Source organism: Neofelis nebulosa, chromosome 9 (assembly GCF_028018385.1).
Source record: "Neofelis nebulosa isolate mNeoNeb1 chromosome 9, mNeoNeb1.pri, whole genome shotgun sequence".
NCBI classification, from domain to species: Eukaryota; Metazoa; Chordata; class Mammalia; order Carnivora; family Felidae; genus Neofelis; species Neofelis nebulosa.
In genome coordinates, this window is record NC_080790.1 from 131,516,251 (window position 1) to 131,521,507 (window position 5,257).

Sequence of the window (5,257 nt, forward strand, 5' to 3'; positions counted from 1 at the left end):
ATGTGAATCGGTATTGTGAGGACGGCCATTACGGGGAGGGACAGAAATCTCTTTGTCTTCGAGATAAGGCCACTAAGCAGATCTAATGTCTGGGACAGAGCTGAAGCGGAGGATAACTTGGGCCTAAAGGCATCCAATTTGGGAAGTTTTCCTTAACCTTTAAGGCTAAATTTATTCTCCATGCTAACTCTGGCAGAGGAGTCCCAAGGTGTGCTCTGATAGGCTCAGTGTGAGCCCTTGCTCATCTCTGAACCAATCAGGGAGGCGCTGTTGGTAGGAGACTGGAATAGAGCTCTCTAATTGGCTGATCTCTGGGTGAGTGGGTGGGGGAGACACAATAAGGCACCTTGATTGGCAGTCTCCCCATGGTCCAGGCGGGGAGGGAGTTCTCCAAGGAAAGCAGAGTGGCCATGGAAGAAACCTTGCTAGAAGACAGGAGCAATCTATTGCCCAACCCCAGGGGCCATCATTCTCAGAGAATCACACGGACGTAAATGTCCTTCATCCTTGCACAAATTGTGTGTGTGTGTGTGTGTGTGTGTGTGTGTCTGTGTGTGTGTGTTCACTTACTTTAATAACACTACATTTACCATGTTATCACCACGGAATGTAAATTCAGGTCAGACAAGAAAATTCCACAAGTGCAATAAAGCATTCTGAAATATACCAAAGTTTGTGTATAATGTCCGACCAAACCACCTTGCTGACAAATCACTAATCACTTCGATTACAGGTAATTGGTTCACATCTATGCTTCTTACAAAGAAACATAAACAAATTTCATACATTTAAAAAGTGTTTTCCATTTACCTTTGCATTAGTCCTTAAAATACACATTCCCATTTCCAGATGACATTTAAAAATTATTCTAATACAACAGCAGCATAAATATAATTCTGCAGTTATAAAAAAAAAGCTAAACTGGGACCCATACTTAAGTTATTCTCATGTGCACGCATGATTCTGAAATATATACTACTTCTAAGCAGCTGTCATCAGGTTTTTAGGTTTGGTTTAAACACACACACACACACACACACACACGTTCAGTTGTGGGCAAGCATATTCTATGCGTTGCTCTGAAAGGAGTCTAAGAGCCAACCAGCCCTAGAAACTGAAGTGCTCGACCAGTCTGCAAAACAGGCAGAAAAAAGTTAAATTACACAGGATTCCTACAGAACATCCAAAGCACGTGACAGTCTGCAGCCACTGGGAGGAGTTCGGGATTGCCAAGTTGTTCTCTTTGCCACTCATTTCGTCAGAAGACTTTAAGAAGATGCACGTTTTACCACTAACGAGTACGTTTATAAGTGACGTGTTTCCTCTGGGCTAATGTGACTCCCCGGAATGACCCAGCTAACTAGTCACTAGTAATTTGGTTACCAGGCAAATTGAGCCTGCAAGAAAGGAAGACAGTATTTAAATTCCCACGTTGTTGTCTGACCCATTCAAGCCATTGATTTTCAACATATAAGCTCAACGTGCGATGTACAGAGCAAGCACCACCAACAACACCAGGATGGCTTCTCTTTTTCTTTTTAAATGTTTTTTTTTTTTGGAATGTTTATTTTTGAGAAAGAGAGAGAGACCGAGCATGAGCGGGGGAGGGGCAGAGAGCGAGGGAGACACAGAATCCGAAGCAGGCTCCAGGCTCTGAGCTGTCAGCCCAGAGCCCAACGCGGGGGCTCGAACCCACAGACCGCGAGATCGTGACCTGAGCTGAAGTCGGACGCCAACCGACTGAGCCACTCAGGCGCCCCATGACAGCTTCTCTTTTTCTAAGGTTTAGGTTTTGCCCAGAATTCCTTACACATGGAATAGCCCACACCCAGAGTCATTGCTCCCACGACAAAGCCTTGGGCTGCCAAGGATCAGCTGAACAGACATTCTAGTATCTTCCCTGCTCTTCAATGGATATGGTCCATACGCAGCAATTGCTGCAAAGCCTGCCATTCCACTGGGAACAAACGGTGCCTCCCTAGCCCTTCGGATACGCCTAGATCCCTGATCATCATACGAAGAAAGAGAAACATCCGTGCCGGTGGACAAAGTGACGGAAGAAGGCGCAACGACAGGAACTCTCAAGCTCCAACCGGTTTCCGTCCTTGCACAAAATTCTAAAAATGCTACCTCAGCTGCCCTGTGTTAACATAGTAAAGCAGACTTACCCAACACGAGGCACTTCAGTCTCCGAGTACATCTAGGTGATGGGCCTTCCTCTGCTTTAGTCCGGATGTGGCTTCTCAGGAGCTGGCAGCCTATGACCAAATGATGCATTTATTTACCTCCAAATCATACACGTCCGTTATTTATTTCAAAACAGTATATAACGTGAAGGCATAACCTGATGACAGGGACCCAATCACTCTACAGATCTGCACTGAGTTCCCAGCAGCATACCAGACTCCTGCTTTTTGTTTGGAAGTAAACTCTGAACCCAACGTGGGGCTTGAACTCACGACCCCAAGATCAAGAGTCCCATGCTCAGGCACCTGGGTGGCTCAGCTGGTTCAGCGTCTGACTCTTGGTTTCGGCTCAGGTCACAGTCTCACGGCTGGGGGGGTTAAAGCCCCGTGGGGGGCTCTGCGCTGACATCCGAGGAGGCTGCTCGGGATCCTTTCTTTCCCTTGCTCTCTGCCCCTCCCCCACCCCCCAGGGGAGTGCACGCACATGCGCTCCCCGCCCCCCCCCCATAAATAAATAAATTAAATTAAATAAAAAAGGGAGTCCCATGTGTTACTGACTAAGCCAGCCAGGAGCCCCTAGTATAAATTGTTTTCCATACCCGGACTCTTGGCTGCTTTTCACTCTGGGTCCTCGTTTTATTTTTAAAACAATTTTTTTTAACGTTTATTTATTTTTGAGACAGAAGGAGACAGAGCATGAACAGGGGAGGGGCAGAGAGAGAGGGAGACACAGAATCTGAAACAGGCTCCAGGCTCTGAGCTGTCAGCACAGAGCCCGACGCGGGGCTCGAACTCACGGACCATGAGATCATGACCTGAGCCGAAGTCAGATGCTCAACCGACCAAGCCACCCAGGCGCCCCTGGGTCATCGTTTTTTTTTTGTTTTTTGTTTTTTAATTTTTTTTTTAACGTTTATTTATTTTTGAGACAGAGAGAGACAGAGCATGAACGGGGGAGGGGCAGAGAGAGAGGGAGACACAGAATCGGAAACAGGCTCCAGGCTCTGAGCTGTCAGCACAGAGCCCGACGCGGGGCTCGAGCTCACGGACCGCGAGATCGTGACCTGAGCTGAAGTCGGACGCTTAACCGACTGAGCCACCCAGGCGCCCCTGGGTCCTCGTTTTAAAAGGTAGCTGCTACTACCTTTCCACCACTTGTGGTGCCTTTCAGTTTTGCAGCCGCTGAGTTTTGAGGGTGCTGCCTCTGGAGCGGGACACTGAGCAACTAAGACGCGTATATGGCCCTTCCCCTTTGGGAGCAAGCAGCCTGTCTGGGAAGGCAGGACCGTGTCACGTGAACGGCAGAGCGGGAGTCCTTCCCGAAGGTGGACGACAAGGGACATCTCAGCCGCTCGCGAGCCTCTTTGAGCCTCTTTCCCATCAGCAGACTGTTTTCCACTCAGGCAGCTTCTTTGGGTTTCCAGAAAACAGCAGGACTGCTTCCCAAATCCCACAGGCATTCCCTTACGGTAATGGACTCCGGCAGAAAACAGATACTGGGCACCTGTTCTTTGTCATGCCTGGTCGTGAGCAAAGGGGGTGGGGGAGTGATCGAGGCCAACAAGGTGCTGACGGGAAAGAACAACAACACACACGCCCAGAAACAGAAACGTAGCACATCAGGAAGTGATACGGTTCCCAGGAAAGACACGGCCAGGTAAGGGCGAGTGTGGGCCTTTTAAAATAGGTCTGAAGTGAAGTCTATTCACCTGCCCTTGAATGTCGGCTGGACTGAGAGCCCACATCTAACAGAATGTGGTAAAGCCGTGTGATGTGGTTTCCAAGGATACAGATTCTGTCTGGCCCTCTTCGATGTCCTGGGACACTCGCCCTTAGAATCCGGCTACCACGCTGGGAGGAAACTCGCGCCACATGGAGAGGCCATGCTGAGGGTTCCAGGTGACAGCCAGCCTGTGAGTGAGAGGCCTTCAGGTGATCTCAGGCCTCGGCCTTTTTGCCTTCCAGCTGAGGTCCCAATCAGTGTGGAGAGAGAGAAGCCCTTCTGCCCTGTGCCCTTTCTGGATCTGTGGCCCACGGAAACCAAGTGAGATGATAAATCATTACTACTGCTGTAAGCCATCAAGTTTGGGGATAATCTGTTACGCAATAAGGGATCATGAATGCAGGGAGAGGAGAGTGAAAGAAGGTGGAGGGTGGCAGGGGGTGATGGCTAGTTAAATAGGATGGTTGAGGGGCCGGCGGAGCAGAGACCTGAATGAAGTGGACAGCGAGTGATGCAGGTAGAGAAGAGCTTTCAAGGGACAAGAGCACGAGCAAAGGCCCCGTGGCAGGAATGTGCTTGTGGTTCTGGTTGGCATAGCTGGAAAGGTGTGGGAGAGACGGAGGGGTAGGGAGCAAAGTCGGAGAGATGGGACAGGTGTTGCAGATTATGTCAGACCAGCGATCAGAATTAAGCAGAGTGACAGTGCGATCTGGGCCAAGGTTTCAGATGGTTATTCTGGCTGCTGCACAGGAAACAGCCACCAGTAGGGAAGCCCAGTGGTTACTTGCCCTTAGAGCGGTGCAGGGCTAGCATAGTGGAGGTGAGAAGTAGTGAGTCTCTGGATATCGCAAGGCAGTGTTGACAGGACTCACCTTTGGACTGGGTGCAGGGTAGGAGACAAGGGGAAGCTGGCAGGTCGACGAGCCTCCGACGGAGCCGGGATCCTGCTTGAAGCGCTCCAAGCGCGGTCCACGGGCCAGCGGCCCCAGCAACACCTGCATCATGTGGGTGTTTTTGCTCGAAGTGGGGACTCTCGGGCTCCAACAGCACCTGCTGACATTTAACGGGATCCCCGGGTGGTCCCCACGCACATCGCACTTTTGAGAAATGCTTTTCGAGGTTCCTGCTCACTCTTGGCTGCACATTGGAAAAGGTCTGGAAAGTTCTAAGAAACACCGCAACGCCTAGGATCGGGGGCGGAGGGGGGTCGGCCCGGCAGTTTTCAAAGCTCCCCAGGTGATTCCAATTCTTAGATTCTCCTCCAGCTCGTCAGCGAATTCCACCGGTTCCGCCACAAAAATACATCCCATGTCTGACCACCTCTGATCCCCTCCGTCACTGCCACTTT

The 5,257-nt window shown here is 50.3% G+C and overlaps 1 pseudogene; it reads right to left on the reverse strand.

The window, feature by feature from the left end:
- Nucleotides 1-1,738: 1,738 nt before the first annotated feature.
- Nucleotides 1,739-4,913, reverse strand: LOC131486363 (HIG1 domain family member 1A, mitochondrial-like; annotated as a pseudogene).
- Nucleotides 4,914-5,257: the final 344 nt, after the last annotated feature.